Raw genomic sequence first — 17,381 nt, 5'->3', positions numbered from 1 at the left:
AGCACACAGTCCTCTTATTCTTGTAATGTATCCTGTGGTCAGAAGCACGTACAATCTGGGTCCTCAACCATACAGCAAGGACGAGAACCACCTACTGTACCTCTCTCTAAACACCTATTGTACCCTGTAAGAGCTTCAGGTAGTACATAATACAGCGATGAGTAACCCCGCTAAAAATTTGCCAACAGTGTCAAAGATGTCTATAACGTATTGCCTTGCGTTTCTCATTTAGTGACTGTTTGTATCTCCAGTCTCAGTCTAACCCTTCTTCTTTCTTCTGTCTCTCCTTCCCCTCTCTTCCTCCTCCATACACCGTCTCACGCCTCCCGCCAAATTATTCATTATCTTCATCATCACCAGGTCATGATTACGGTGTATCTCAACACTTAACTCCACCTAGAAGCCCCTTGCTGTACCCGAGTATAGTAATGACACGGTAGGTCGGTGTTGGGAAGGATAGGGATGACAGCGGTGTGTGTGTGTGTGTGTTGGGTTGTAGGAATAGTGATCTAGTCTCAGTTTGTTGGTGAGAACTGAGCAAAAAAAGAATGGTTGAGGAGGAAATAGGTTACTAGAGACGATGGAAAATCAGAACACTCTCGTAGGATATGATTTCAATTACACCCTAAGAAGAGTTGATACTGAGGAGGAGGAAGAAGAAGAAGAAGACTTTATGGAGAGGTGGTCAGGATGAGGAGGTCAGGAGGGAAGAAGTCACAAAGGAGAAGGTCAGGGAGAGGAGGTCAAGGGGAGGAAGAAGAGGTTGGGGGAGGGACGGAAGGAGAAGGAAGGGAGGGTGGGGGGGTAACTCCTGAAGGTGGAGGTGATCACGTATTTCAGAAAAGATACACCACCATCAGGTATTAGTCTCTCTCTCTCAACTGTCATGGTTAGATTGTCACTAATAGGGATTTCACTTTCCACAGTTATGACTCATTGACTCTCCCACGGCCCACTGCTACCACCTTGATGATGAGGTTTAGAGACAGACTAACACACACACACACACACACACATGGTCGTTGTTCATCTAATATCACAGTACATATCCACCTGTATACCCCATTATATAACCACACACCACCACACACAGCATCCACCACTTACTCTGGCCGGCCCTTAGGGTCTATACAAAATTGAGCGGTCCAAAAACCCAACGTTGAAGGTCGCAGTAGGGAAGAGTTACCATGACCTACAAGCAGTTAGACCTTGGCGTGGCTTAACACTCCTGCACCTGCAGGGCAGACACCTTTTCGGCATCTTCAGGTATGGACACTCCAGCACCTTCAGGTATAGACACTCCAGCACCTTCAGGTATAGACACTCCCTGTGTGCATCTTCAGGGTATAGACACTCCAGCACCTTCAGGGTATAGACACTCCAAAAGCACCTTCAGGTATAGACACTCCCCGCACCTTCAGGGTATAGACACTCCCGCATCTTCGGGTATAGACACTCCCTGCACCTGTATAGACACTCCCTGCACCAGTATAGACACTTCTGCACCTTCAGGGTATAGACACTCCCTGCACCTTCAGGGTATAGACACTCTGCACCTTCAGGGTATAGACACTCCGCACCTTCAGGTACAGACACTGCACCTTCAGGGTATAGACACTTCCAGGCCAGACACCCCTGCACCTCAGGTATAGACATCCAGCACCTTCAGGGTATAGACACCCGCACCTTCAGGTATAGGCACTCAGCACCTTCATAGGGGTATAGAGACACTCCCGGCACCTTCAGGGTATAGGCACTCCTGCACCTTTCAGGTATAGGCACCTGGCACCTTCAGGTATAGGCACTCCAGCACCTTTCAGGGTATAGGCACTCCAGCACCTTCAGGGTATAGGCACCCAGCACCTTCAGGGTATAGGCACTCCAGCACTTTCATAGGTATAGACACTCCTGCACCTTCAGGTATAGATACTCCCTGCACCCTTCTTCAGGGTATAGGCACTCCAGCACCTTCAGGGTATAGGACACTGCACCTTCAGGGTATAGACACTCCAGCACCTTCAGGGTATAGACACCCAGCACCTTCAGGTATAGGCACCTGCAGCACCTTCTTCAGGGGCATACACCCCTGCACCTTCAGGGTATATAGACACTCCCGCACCTTCAGGTATAGACACTCTGCACCTTCAGGTATAGACACTCCCTGCACCTTCAGGGTATAGCACTCCAGCACCTTCAGGTATAGAGACACCCTGCACCTTTCAGGGTATAGACCCCCCTGCACCTTCAGGGTATAGGGCACTCCAGCACCTTCAGTATAGGCACTCCAGCACCTTCAGGGTGGTACAAATTCCTGCACCTCTTCAGGGTATAGACACTCCAGCACCTTCAGGGTATATAGGCACTCCAGCACCTTTTCAGGGTATAGACACTCCCCCGCACCTTCAGGGTATATTGACTCCCTGCACCTTCAGGGTATAGACACTCTGCACCTTCAGGGTATAGGCACTCCTGCACCTTCAGGGTATAGAGACACTCCCGCACCTTTCAGGGTATATATTCTGCACCAGGGTATAGACACTTCGCACCTTTCAGGGTATGAGCACGTCACACCAGGTCTTACTAAGGTCAAGAAGCCCTGAGCGTACTTAACCTCAATGGAACACATGCAGGGTTGGTTAATGGTTAGGTTAGGTCAGGTTAGGTTAATGGTTGGGGTAGGTTAGGTTAGGTTAATGGTTAGGTCAGGTTAGGTTAATGGTTGGGGTAGGTTAGGTTAATGGTTAGGTCAGGTTAGGTTAATGGTTAGGTCAGGTTTAGGTTAGGTTAATGGTTAGGTCAGGTTAGGTTAGGTTAATGGTTAGGTCAGGTTCAGGTTAGGTTAATGGTTAGGTTAGGTTAATGGTTAGGTCAGGTTAGGTTAGGTTAATGGTTAGGTCAGGTTAGGTTAGGTAGTGTTTTAACAAGTCGTTTTGTACAGGAGACGTTAATAATGTGTCTGTATACGTCAGTTACTGTGGTGGAGCATGACTGTAGTAGTAGTAGGCAGCTACCAAACAGGGAGGTACTACCGCCTGGAAGATATTGGAAGCATAGTTTAATGGTAGACTCTGCTGCCATATGGCATCACGAAAATTGTGACCAAGTCCCAGGTTGCTGATCTGAATTTCTGCTTCATTTACACACAATTGCAGGTTTAAATTTTTTTCTCTTACTATTGACAACACAACATACATATATAGTTTCTCACTGTTGATTATTTTCTTGTAATTTTTGTATTTCTTTATGGTTCTTTATTGTTATTAGTTTTGTATCGCTATCATTATTTTTTTTATTTTTTTTTACTTATCTGAATTATTATTATTATTATTATTATTATTATTATTATTACATTTTCGCCCAGGCCCCGATGTGGGTCAGTGACCTGTGCCCGGGTGGGCTAATACCCGTAAAAAAAAAAAAAAGGCTGTAGTAAGCATGACTGCAGACTGTAGCGGAGCATGAGTGTAGACTGCGGTGGAGAGTGACTGTAGACTGTAGCGGAGCGTGACTGTAGACTGTAGCTGAGCATGAGTGTAGACTGCAGTGGAGAGTGACTGTAGACTGTAGCGGAGCATGTCTGCAGACTGTAGCGGAGCATGAGTGTAGACTGTGGTGGAGAGTGACTGTAGACGAGCATAACTGTAGACTGTAGCGGAGCATGAGGTAGACTGCGGTGGAGAGTGACTGTAGACTGTAGGGAGCGTGACTGTAGACTGTAGCGGAGCATGAGTGTAGACTGTGGTGGAGCGTGACTGTAGACTGTAGCGGAGCATGACTGTAGACTGTAGCGGAGCATGAGTGTAGACTGCGGGTGGAGAGTGACTGTAGACTGTAAAGTGAATATGACTGTAGACTGTAGCAGAGCATGAGTGTAGACTGTAGGAGCATGAGGTAGACTGTAGCGGAGCATGAGTGTAGACTGGTGGTGGAGAGTGACTGAGACTGTAGTGGAGCATGACTGTAGACTGTAGCAGAGCATGAGTGTAGATTGTAGGAGCGTGACTGTAGATTGTAGCGGAGCATGAGCGTAGACTGTGTGGAGCGTGACTGTAGACTGTAGCAGAGCACGAGTGTAGACTGCGGTGGAGCGTGACTGTAGACTGTAGCGGAGCATGAGTGTAGACTGTAGCGGAGCATGAGTGTAGACTGCGGTGGAGAGTGACTGTAGACTGTAGCAGAGCATGACTGTAGACTGTAGCAGAGCATGAGTGTAGACTGTGGTGGAGCGTGACTGTAGATTGTAGCGGAGCATGACTGTAGACTGTAGCGGAGCATGAGCGTAGACTGCGGTGGAGCGTGACTGTAGACTGTAGAGGAGCATGAGTGTAGACTGTGGTGGAGCGTGACTGTAGACTGTGGTGGAGCATGACTGTAGACTGTAGCGGAGCATGAGCGTAGACTGTGGTGGAGCGTGACTGTAGACTGTAGGGGAGCATGAGTGTAGACTGACAAGTGACCATTATTATGCTGCCTCCAGCTGCCCACTACACTGTTTTAAGTCTGTCTGTGTTGGTCTGTAGTGTTCATGAGTCAAGCTTCACGTAGAGTCAAGCTTCACGTAGAGTCAAGCTTCACGTAGAGGCAGGAGTGTACATGAATCAAGCTTCACGTAGAGTTAAGCTTCACGTAGAGGCAGTCGTGAGGACATGAACAAACTCTGCCTGGAATATAAACAAGGCGCGGGAGGCAACATCAAGCGTGAAGACAGTACCAAGGGAAGGAGGGGGGGGGTGTCAAGGGAGAGTACCAGTGTCGACATCATTTTCTTCTTAACACCAGTAATGTAACACAACTGTCTTCTCTTAACTGCGGGAATTATATAAATGACTTAATGGCGTCTTTATGTTGTATTTGTTGCCGTCTGAATACAAACTTCAAACTTAAATGATATAAATATTCATGAGATTATTATTTTTTAGTTCTTTTCTATATACCCAGAGGAGTGCGAGCTGGTGTGTTTGATATTATTGGAACACAGAATAGATATATTTCTCTCTCTTAAGGAATTGATGATTAGTGTATTATATAATATTGTAATAACCTAAAATACAGGCGGTTCTACGATAGTGTAATGGCGTCCTCACTCGTCAACACGTCATCGTCTGTCATCACATCAACACCACACAGCGCCTGCATTCTGCCTCACATGGCGCTTAAACCCAGAGAATTAATAAAGTAGCTGTTATGAAGGTGTGCAGCGAGTAATGTAGGAGTGTGTCAGTTATGATGAAGGAGGTAATGTGTATCACTTAGTGTAATGTATACGTGTACGTACCACTTTTCACTCATATTCATTTATCTCTGGTCCAGTAACTTGCCGCCACAATGACCAAGGTCAGTGTGTGTGTTCCTCCTCCTCCTGGCCACACTGCCCGATAGTGTGGCCATGTATGAAGCACCTCCTGGTAGTGTGGCCATGTATGAATCACCTCCTGGTAGTGTGGCCATGTAAGAATCACCTCCTGGTAGTGTGGCCATGTATCAATCACCTCCTGGCCACACTACCCAATAATCTGGTCAAATGGTGGAGTGGGAGACAGGTATGGGAGGTAGACGGGGCCACATTATGACTTCAGGTGTAAGGCGAAGCAACAGTGCCTTACAGTGACCACGAGGGAAGCAAGAGCCAGAGGAGCCACTGGTTGAGCTACCAAGTTACATAGGCTGGATCCCTTGTACAAGTTCATCTGTTCCTAGTAAAGCTTCACAGGTTCCTAATAGTGTCAAGTACCAGGTGTGTCTGTGGGAGGAGGGGCGTTTGGGGTCAGGCAGGGGGACGATGTGTTGGTGGCTGCTGGGGGCCTGTAGAAGGAGGTCTCAGGACAAGCCAGGAGACAGTGAGGAATGGTGTTTGGTTGTTAATGTACTCTCCAGAGGCACCTAACCTAACCAATAACCACAGTCTCGTGTACACAATCTGTTGAGAGTGAGTAAAGGGGATGATACTCATTGTAATGGTGGTTGTCATCTCCAGTTACTGCGTTTGAGTGGTGTAGTGTGTCGCTTTCCCGATGGTCCAGATTTGTCCAGTGTTTGTCGGTCTTGTGTGTGTGTGTGTGAGAGAGAGAGAGAGAGAGAGAGAGAGAGAGAGAGAGATTTAAGTTAGTTAAGTGAGAGAACGAGGGTGACTTCAATATCTTCTTCTGTGTCACATATGGGTGCAAGGGGAGGTGAAGTAGGTGACCGAATGAGGCAAGGAATGGTGCAGGGTGTTCTGAGAAGGTCACTCACACGTGTCAGGAGTGTGTGGGAGGAGGAGATCAGAAGAAGAAGGAGAGGAGGATGATGATGGTGCTGGTGTGTGAGGTAAACACTGCTTGTGTGAACCATGGACGTGAGGGACCCTGATGATAAATGTTGTTGTGTGTTGCGACGACCATAGACAAAGATGATGTTGATATGTTAATGAAAGATGATTAATATTACAAAATGACATAGTTAATTAGTTAAACGTTAATTAAATTCATAGTTAATTAGCTAAGCGTTAATTAAATACCTTTGAAGACTAATTAAGATGAAGAAGACAGTAGATTCATGAGATAACTTTTTTTGTGATGACTCAGGGTATGATAAAAACGATAACAAGAGTGCAAGACAACAGAGGAGGAGGGATAACAGGTGTTTGAGATGGAGTTTATCTTGTGTTGTGACGTGTAGGCAGCGGTGTGTGTGTATGTGTGTGTGTGTGTGTGTGTGTGTGTGTTAGAAGAAAGCGAAGGACTAACAGTGGTAGTGAGTAACTGAGATGATATAAGTAACACTGGTAAGGGTGTTACTTAAGGACTAATTTGTAAGTAAGAAACACACACACACACACACACACACACACACACACACACACACACACACAGGGATAAGAATGAGGAGACATAATAAAAACAAAATCAAAATAACAAATTGGGAAAGTAAAAATACATGTTGCGTGTAATAGTGAGTTGTAAAAGATAATGATGAGAATAAGAGTGTAAGTGTGTGGGTAGTGAGTGCATGAGTAGTGAGTGCATGAGTAGAGAGTGCGTGAGTAATGAGTGCGTGACTGAGCGAAGATTTAAGCAACAGGACGAGTGAACAAATTAAGAAAGACCGGAAAGTGATTTTGGGAAGAGGATGAGTGAACGAGTGTCAGGGGGAGAGGATGCTGATGTTAAGTGATAAGGCTGAGGGACTTGCCTGTGAGAGGGTAAGTGTGCCGGAAGTGTGGGAGAGAGAGAGAGAGGAGACCCCACCTAACCTAACGAGAGAGAGAGAGAGAGAGAAGGAGAACTCTAACTCTAACGAGAAAGAGAGAGAGAGAGAGAGAGAGAGAGAGAGAGAGAGAGAAAGAGGAGAATCCTAACCTAATCCTAATCCTAACGAGAGAGAGAGAGAGAGAGAGAGAGAGAGAGAGAGAGAGAGAGAGAGAGAGAGGAAGGAGAACTTAACTCTAACGAGAGAGAGAGAGAGAGAGAGAGAGAGAGAGAGAGAGAGAGAGAGAGAGAGAGAGAGAGAGAGAGAGAGAGAGAGAGAGAGAGAGAGAGAGAGAGAGAGAATTCTAACTCTAACTTAACCTAACGAGAGAGAGAGAGAGAGAGAGAGTAGAGAGAGAGAGAAGGAGAACCTAACCTAACGAGAGAGAGAGAGAGAGAAGGGAGAACCTAACCTAACGAGAGAGAGAGAGAGAGAGAGAGAGAGAAGAGAACTTAACCTAACTCTAACCTAACGAGAGAGAGAGAGAGAGAGAGAGAGAGAGAGAAGGAGAACCTAACTCTAACGAGAGAGAGAGAGAGAGAGAGAGAGAGAGAGAGAGAGAGGAGAGAGAGAGAGAGAAGGAGAACTTAATCTCTAACGAGAGAGAGAGAGAGAGAGAGAGAGAGAGAGAGAGAGAGAGAGAGAGAGAGAGAGAGAGAGAGAGAGAGAGAGAGAGAGAGAATGAGAGAGATGAGAGAGAGAGAGAGAGAGAGAGAGAGAGAGAGAGAGAGGAGAACTCTAACTTCCAGCCCCTAACTTAACGAGAGAGAGAGAGAGAGAGAGAGAGAGGGAGAACCTAACCTAACGAGAGAGAGAGAGAGAGAGAGAGAGAGAGAGAGAGAGGAGAGAGAGAGGAGAATCCAATCAACCTAACGAGAGAGAGAGAGAGAGAGAGAGAGAGAGAGAGAGAGGAGCAGAACCTAACCTAACGAGAGAGAGAGAGAGAGAGAGAGAGAGAGAGAGAGAGAGAGAGAGAGAGAGAGAGAGAGAGAGAGAGAGAGAGAGGAGAACCTAACCCAACCTAACGAGGAAGAGAGAGAGAGAGAGAGACATCGTAAAAAAGAAAGAAAGAAAGACAATTAAGACGTAAACAGTCATATAAACAATGATTCAGTAGTTTGTCGACCTTGTTACAGAGGTCAGGTCACCACCAACAAGGTATTTGGCACTGAGTTGGGGTATGTTGTGAATGTTGACCTATTTGATGTTGTTGTTGTTTGTTTGTTGTTGTTGTTGTTGTTGTGGTTGTTAGCATTCTCATGAGTGGCAATAAAAGGAGTCGCAGTTGTGTTACTGTAGACAAATGAGAGAGAGAGAGAGAGAGAGAGAGAGAGAGAGAGAGAGAGAGAGAGAGTATGAGAAAGAATAAGAGAGAGAGAGAGAGAGAGAGAGAGAGAGAGAGAGAGAGAGAGAGAGAGAGAGAGAGCCAAAACATAACCTTGAACGCGATAACAACCACCTCTCACTCAAGTCCCAAAACAGCATACATTACTCCACACCTGCCAGTCATCACACCTGTCAGTCACCACACCTGTCAGTCACCACACCTGCCAGTCATCACACCTGTCAGTCACCACACCTGTCAGTCACCACACCTGTCAGTCACCACACCTGTCAGTCACCACACCTGACAGTCACCACACTTGTCAGTCACCACACCTATCAGTCACTATACACCTGTGTGAGGAAGAACACCACATAAAGCGAACGAGGAAGTGAACGTGAGCGACATAGAGAACGAGAAACCTGGAGTTGTCATTAGAGGCCTCAGTGTCACCCCTCCTGCCCCTCCCTCTTGCCCCTCTCGCTGCCTTCCCTCCTTCCTACCCTCCCCCTCCCACCTGCCCTCCTTCTAGGCCCTTCCACCTGCCCCTCCTTCCTCTGTATGTGTGTGTGTGTGTGTGTGTGTGTTGTCATCACCTACATGTTTACGTCTGGCACTATCTCTCGGCAGCGTTTCTGCAGGCAGCCATTGGGATAACCCGCCACTACCACCACCTGCCTCACTAAATTTTCTCCAACTCAACCAAACTGAATCTGGTCCACTATAACCGAATCTAGTCCACTATAAGTAAATCTGGTCTGCTAAAACCGAACCTAGTCCGCTAAAACTGGACCTAGTCCGCTAAAACTGTACTTAGTCCGCTAAAATTGTACTTAGTCCGCTAAAACTGAACCTAGCCACCTATAGACTAGCCAAAGTTTAGTCACATTTTGTTTAGAGTTTGGATATAAGGTTGTTTAGGTAGCAGAGTGCCTGGTGGTGACGAGGTACAGTCGCCTACACTTATACCTGATACAGTAGCTGACTCGTTTAGTGAGATGTGGCAATGCTATGGAATGTTTATCTATCATCCTTAGTCTGGCTACTATTGTGAGGTTCATAAGACCCATTTTGGGAGTTTTAATACAATATAAACAAACACAGAGTTGCCACATCTCACAAAACATGCCAGCCACTGTACCAGGTATAAGTGAAAGCAAGTGTACCTAGTGGTGCCTAGTGGTAACGAGGTACCTGGTGACACCAAAAAAAAAAAAGTTGTTCAGATACATTAATGAAAATAACATTGTACTGTAGGTATCTCTCGCTGGGTGTCAAGGAGCAGTGTGTGTGTGTGTACAGTAGGTATTGGGTGGAAGACAAAGGTAACAAGAGAGGAAAAACCCGGAGGTGGAGAAGGTCAATGGGCTCCTCAGTACTCGTGAACTTGTTGCAGATTAAAGTTGAACCACAAACGATATATTTCGAACCACTAGACTATTTTATTCTTCACTTTTTTTTATATTTATGGGGAATTTAAATCAATGTATGGAATCTATATGAGAAAAAATTAGTATTGTATATTAGATTGTTGAGGGAAAAATATTGGGTATGGTTATAAATGAGAATGAATAAATTATTTCTTGAGCGTTTATTCTCCAGTGTTACCGAGTTGATTATTTCCCGCCATGCAGTATTTAGGCTATCACAGGTGTCCATTTAGTACCCCAGTCCTCAATCTCTCTGGTACTAGTAATAACTGGTACTGGTAATAACTGGTATTAGTAATAACTGGTTTGGGTAATAACTGGTACTAGTAATAACATGTACATACCTCACGTACTGTCGTCTCACTTCTGTTTCACACGGTACAACTCGACCGGAGAATCATTATTATTATCTCTCGGTAGAAGACTTGACAGGACGGTAAACTGTGTTCCTGACTCACTCACTGTGGCTGAAGGGTCCCAGCCATGAGAGGGAGAGGAGTACCACACAGATAAATGTCTTCCTTAATTTGGGATACCACACGATGCTGACTTGAGGCTTCCCACACAGTACTCACTCTAGGGACCTCACACGGGACTGGAGGTTCTACAGTCGAATCAACACTATATGCCACACACTGTACACACCTACACTGACGCCATCTGTCGGTCATAATCATAACAGTCGGCCCAAATTATAGCGTTTATACAATAAATGAATGTGATCACCTGAAGATTACCCCCCCCCAGCTTATTGTATCTACCTATTCAACACATTAAAGCTACCTGGGATGGGGGTTAGATTAGATTAGGTTAGTTTAATCTTAAAGTGAATTATGCAACGAGATAATCTTCAGGTGGTCCAACAAATGTAGAGACAATGATTTTCTACGTGACTCTTGGCCTGACGTGGGAAAAAGAATGGATTGTTGGTGGTGTGTGTATGTGTGTGTGTGTGTGTGTGAAGGAGAGTTGCACACGCTCCTGGTCACAACATTTGGATGGTGGACCCAAACCCTGAAGGTAAAGTCTCGTTCAAGATTCTTTGAACACTGCTGGCAACTCAAGGCTGTTTGTTTACTATAGAACGAAGTATAATATAATACGAAACAACAAAGCCCAACCATTAAATTAAGCAACGGGGAACTAAGTAACCAATCACCGATCAAATTTTACATCCATTCATAATTTTTATTTCGTACTATAATAAACAAACGGCCTTGAGTTGCCAGCTGTGTTCAAAGAATCTTGAACGAGACTGTACAAGCCTCAGGTAGAGAGACACCTGGCAAATAACTCCCCCTCACACTCACACGTCAAATATTCACACTTACATAAATACACACGTACTAACATACTCACATGGCTAAGAACATACACACTCTCTCTCTCTCACCTGCCCCGAGGATAACAAACTATCACCACAACACTGACAATCACTATAATAAGTCACCATTAACACTGACAGTCACTATAATAAGTCACCATTAACACTGACAGTCACTATAAGTCATACGTCTTGCGACAATCACTATAAGTCACCATTAACACTGATAATCACTAGTAAGTCACCATTAACACTGATAATCACTATAAGTCACCATTAACACTGATAATCACTATAAGTCACCATTAACACTATCAACAGGAATAATGGTGGAGGAGAATGAAGGAGAGTGTCTTCAAGCTCTCGCACGACCATCACAAAGATCTTCATCACACTGGCCACCATCGCTCTGCTCTCTCTCTCTCTCTCTCTCTCTCTCTCTCTCTCCACTTCTCCTTTTTATCCTCTCTTACTCACCTATTCACTACCAGATGCAACATTTCCTGTGAATCATCGCTACACCAATAGAGTAATGCTGTTATCTTTACACCAGCTGACTCATCTCTCTCTCTCTCTCTCTCTCTCTCTCTCTCTCTCTCTCTCTCTTTCTTTTTTCTCTCTCTTTCTTTTCTCTTGTTTTTCTCCTTCTCTCTCTCATCTCCCCTTATTATCGTCCTCTCTCTCTCTCTCTCTCTCTCTCTCTCTCTCTCTCTCTCTCTCTCAGCCCGTCGTCGTGTACTCTCAAGACAAGACAACACTCCACCTCCCCTCTCCACCACCTCCCTCTCCACCACCCCCACTCCTTCTCCCACCCTCCTCCCTCTCACCATTCCTCCTTCTCCACCCTCTCCACCACTCCCTCCCTCTCCCACCCCCTCCACTCCCTCACCCTCCCTCCCTCTCCACTCCTCCTCTCCCCCACTCCCTCTCACCCCCCTCCCCTCTCCACCCCCTCCCTCTCCACCACCCCTCCCTCTCCACCACCCCACTCCTCTCCACCCTCCCTCCCTCTCCACCATTCCACTCCTTCTCCACCCTCCACTCCTCTCCCACCACCCCTCCTCTCCTCCTCCCTCTCCACCTCCCTCCTTCTCCCACCCTCCCCTCCTTCTCACCCTCCCTCCCTCTCCACCACCCCCTCCTCTCCACCACCCCTCCCCTCTCACCTCCCTCCCCTCTCCCACCACTCCCTCCCCTCTCCCCACCCTCCCTCCCTCTCCACCCTCCTCCCTCTCCCTCCCTCCTTCTCCCACCCTCCACTCCCCTCTCCACCACCCCACTCCCTCTCCCACCCCCCTCCCCTCCCACCCCTCCCTCCCCTCTCCCACCTCCCTCCCCTCTCTCCCTCCCTCCCTCTCCCACCCACCCCACTCCCTCTCCCCCCTCCCCTCTCCACCACCCATTCCCTCTCCACCACCCCTCCCCTCTCCCCACCCCTCCTCTCCCACCACCTCTCTCCCACCACCCCACTCCCCTCTCCACCACCCCTCCCTCTCCACCTCCTCCCCTCTCACCCTCCTCCCTCTCCACCTCCCTCTCCACCACCCCATTCCCTCTCCACTTTTACGAGAAGCAGCATCTCTCTTCTCAGTACATGACTCCTTCCTCTCACTCTCAAATGTTTATACAGCTGTCAATAACTTCCTCCCTCTCCCCACACCCCACTCGTCTCATTCGTCCCACTCGTCTCACTCAATCCCACTCGCCCCATTCATCCCACTCTCTTCCCTCGCCTCACTCACTCGTCCCACTCGCCTCACTCGCTCCCACTCGTCCCACTCGCCTCACTCGTCCCACTCGCCCCACTCGTTATCAAGACTTAAATCATAACTTTCCTATTATTTTTTTACTAGTAACATAAAAGGTAAAGTAATCTTCTTTGTGTGTTTTATTTTTTCACTCAAATCCTTTTACTCAAATACATGTATGACTCTCTCTCACATTTGTTATTATCTTGTTATTCTCTCTCTCTCTCTCTCTCTCTCTCTCTCTTTCTCTCTTGTTTTTATCTCTATCTTCCTCTCTCTATCTCTTACCCCTTATCATCGTCCTCTCTCTCTCTCTCTCTCTCTCTCTCTCTCTCTCTCTCTCTCACAGCCTAAATCCCCGACCTCCAGAGACACACTGTACAACTGATGAGGACTGACTGACGTGTCGTGTGGATGAGAGAACACAACAATGGGGGGTAAACGGGGAGGATATTTAACAAAAGAGGTGAACACTGCGGGGGTGTGTAGGTGGGCGGCGCCACTACACCTGAGTGGTCAGATGGTGTACACAGGGTGTATGTGGGCGGCGCCACTACACCTGGGTGGTCAGGTGGTGTACACAGGGTGTATGTGGGCGGCGCCACCACACCTGGGTGGTCAGATGGTGTACACAGGGTGTATGTGGGCGGCGCCACTACACCTGGGTGGTCAGATGGTGCACACAGGGTGTATGTGGGCGGCGCCACTACACCTGGGTGGTCAGATGGTGTACACAGGGTGTATGTGGGCGGCGCCACTACACCTGGGTGGTCAGATGGTGTACACAGGGTGTATGTGGGCGGCGCCACTACACCTGGGTGGTCAGATGGTGTACACAGGGTGTATGTGGGCGGCGCCACTACACCTGGGTGGTCAGATGGTGTTATTACTGGGGTGTATGTGGGCGCGCCACTACACCTGGGTGGTCAGGTGGTGTACACAGGTGTGTGTGGGCGGCGCCTACCTGGGTGGTCAGATGGTGTACACAAGTGTATGTGGGCGCGCCACCACACCTGGGTGGTCCAGATGGTGTACACACTTGTATGTGGGCAGCGCCACTACCTAATTGATCGAATGTGGTGCACAGGGTGTGGGTGGGCGCGCCACTGCACCTGGTGTCGATGACACAGAGTGCCATGTGGGCAGCACCACTACACCTGGTGGTCAGGTGGTGTGCAGGGTGTATGTGAGCGCCACCACCTGGGTGGTCAGGTGGTGTACACGCAGGGTGTATGTGGGCGCGCCACTACCTGGGTGGCCAGGTGGTGTACATATAGGGTGTATGTGGGCGCCACTACACCTGGGTGGTCAGGTAATTGTACACAGGGTGTACAGTATGTGGGCAGCGCCACTACACCTGGGTGGTCCAGATGGTGTACACAGGGTGTATGTGGGCGCGCCACTACACCTGGGTGGTCAGATGGTACACCTGGGTGAACAGATGGTGTACACAGGGTGTTTGTGGGCGGCGCCACTACACCTGGGTGGTCAGGTGGTGTACACAGGGTGTATGTGGGCGGCGCCACCACACCTGGGTGGTCAGATGGTGTACACAGGGTGTATGTGGGCGGCGCCACTACACCTGGGTGGTCAGATGGTGTACACAGGGTGTATGTGGGCGGCGCCACTACACCTGGGTGGTCAGATGGTGTACACAGGGTGTATGTGGGCGGCGCCACTACACCTGGGTGGTCAGACGGTGTACACAGGGTGTATGTGGGCGGCGCCACTACACCTGGGTGGTCAGATGGTGTACACAGGGTGTATGTGGGCGGCGCCACTACAGCTGGGTGGTCAGATGGTGTACACAGGGTGTATGTGGACGGCACCACTACACCTGGGTGGTCAGGAGGTGTAAACAATGTGTAGGTGGGCGGCGCCACTATACCTGGGTGGTCAGGTGGTGTACACAGGGTGTATGTGGGCGGCACCACTACACCTGGGTGGTCAGGAGGTGTAAACAATGTGTAGGTGGGCGGCGCCACTACACCTGGGTGGTCAGGAGGTGTACTGTACACAGTGTGGTAAAATAAATTATACAAGGCTATAGACCGTAAAGGAACAAGTCGGCGGTGAAAGAGTTAAGACAACAATAGAGAGATAATTTGACCAGCGAATTGTGAACAGCTTTATGGAGATTTTAAAAGCGTTAACTCCCCAACACACTGATACTTTTACCAATGTTGAGAAAAAATAGAGATTCAACTGAGACAAGGGAGAATAATGAGTCTCACCAGCTGACTTGTGGTAGACGACAAGTGGGGGAGATCATTTTACAAGTCTACTGAATGTTGCTGATGTGAACAAACAGTACCGTATAGATCATTGAACGCCTGCTATACCATCGTCCTCAAAGGGCTAAATCATCGTCCTCAAAGGGTTAAATCATCGTCCTCAAAGGGTTAAATCATCGTCCTCAAAGGGTTAAATCATCGTCCTCAAAGGGTTAAATCATCGTCCTCAAAGGGTTAAATCATCGTCCTCAAAGGGTTAAATCATCGTCCTCAAAGGTTAAATCGTCGTCCTCAAAGGGTTAAACAGTATTACTTAGAGAGAGAGAGAGAGAGAGTGTGTGTGTGTGTGTGTGTGTGTGTGTGTGTGTTTGTGTGTGTGTGTTTGTCATGATCAAATAACAGACTAAGGCAGGTGGTTTACGAGGGCCAGTGATTGATATTATTTGGCGTCACAGTTGAGGTGCAGAGAGAGAGAGAGAGAGAGAGAGAGAGAGGCGGATTAAGTCGTGATTTATTATTAACATCAACACCTGCCATTCAACACCACCTCAACACCTACCACTAAACACTACCTTAACACCTGCCACAACACCTACACCAATAACTATGAAGAAATAATAACTATATACCTCTCACAGCACCACAGTCAATCTACCATCTTTGTCTTAAGGCTGTTCACAATAACAATATATATCAGAAATAACACAAAAACTCCAAAATTACTTTAAGAACAAGTTAAAGTAAGGATATTTTTACCAGAACACGTAATAACAGTAACAAGCGTAGTAAATAAGAACAGTGACGTAGACTAAGACAATAGTCGATGGGGTGGAGAAATAACACACACACACACACAAGAATAAATATATAATTCTTTACATAAACAAAGACATAAATAATAAAACTAACATCACAACGCACAAAAAAAATCAGATTTATTTTACAGGAAGGAACAACAAACCTCACTGTGCATGATATGTGGCCAGTGTTGATGATATGTGTGGCCACAGTGTTGATGATAAGTGGCCACAGTGTTGATATGTGGCCACAGTGTTGATGTATGCTGTACAAGTCTCGTGTGTACTGGCAAAAACACTTTGGCTAATGTATTCAGAGGTCAAGAAATGGAAATTGTTATTTCTCGTTTATTTTCTTGTATTATCGTTTATCTTCGTTTATTATCGTCTACTTTCGTTTATTTTCATATATTTTTGTTTATTCTTGTTTACTTTAATTTAGTTTCGTTTATTCTCGTTTATTGTCATCTATTCTCGTTTATTTTTGTTCATTATCGTTTATTTTAATTTAGTATCGTTTCTTTCCGTTAAATCTCATTTATACTCATTTATTATCGTTTATTTTCGTTTATTATCGCTTAAATTCGTTTAATATTGTTTATTCTCGTTTATTGTCGCTAATTATTGCTTGCTTTCGTTCATTCTTGTTTATTCTCGTTTATTTCGTTCATTCTCGTTTATTTTTATTTATTGACGAAAATAAAAACTTTAACCCTTTGACGAAAATCTAATTAGTGTCTGGCAACTGATAAACCCGCTATCATGTGTGGCCCAAGTGTACTACTGTTGTGTGTCGAACATTATCTGTACACAAATATTATGAGAGAGAGACCATGGGAAGAAAATTACAATGGTATCTTTAGTTATTACTATTATCTCCCTCCCTCGTACTGTCTCTCACTCCCTGGTACTGTCTCTCCCTCCCTCGTACTGTCTTTCACTCCCTGGTACTGTCTCTCCCTCCCTGGTACTGTCTCTCCCTCCCTGGTACTGTCTCTCCCTCCCTGGTACTGTCTCTCCCTCCCTGGTACTGTCTCTCCCCTCCTGGTGCTGTCTCTCCCTCCCTGGTGCTGTCTCTCCTCCCCTGGTACTGTCTCTCTCCCTCCCTGGTACTGTCTCTCACTCCCAGTACTGTCTCTCCCTCCTGGTACTGTCTCTCCCTCCTGGTACTGTCTCTCTCCCTCCTGGTACTGTCTCTCCTCCCCAGTACTGTCTCTCCCTCCCTGGTACTGTCTCTCCCTCCCTGGTGCTGTCTCTCCTCCCCAGTGCTGTCTCTCCCTCCCCGGTACTGTCTGTC

At 47.1% G+C, this 17,381-nt stretch overlaps 1 protein-coding gene across 3 annotated transcripts in view; it reads right to left on the bottom strand.

The window, feature by feature from the left end:
• The window catches only part of LOC121859989, a 65,930-nt gene that overhangs the window by 23,896 nt on the left and 24,653 nt on the right, over positions 1-17,381 (bottom strand). The window contains exon 1 of one of the 3 annotated variants that reach the window (XM_042356986.1): positions 10,326-10,641. The exons of the other annotated variants lie outside the window; for them this stretch is intronic. The gene's annotated coding sequence lies outside the window, so the exon portion shown is untranslated. Of the gene's footprint in view, positions 1-10,325; positions 10,642-17,381 lie in introns of those variants that run through there. 3 annotated transcript variants of the gene reach the window in all.

This window comes from Homarus americanus, unplaced genomic scaffold, assembly GCF_018991925.1.
Source record: "Homarus americanus isolate GMGI-L3 unplaced genomic scaffold, GMGI_Hamer_2.0 scaffold38393, whole genome shotgun sequence".
In the NCBI taxonomy this organism is placed as follows: Eukaryota; Metazoa; Arthropoda; class Malacostraca; order Decapoda; family Nephropidae; genus Homarus; species Homarus americanus.
Note: the sequence above shows the minus strand (reverse complement) of the source record. Positions and strands in the feature narration are given on the sequence as shown.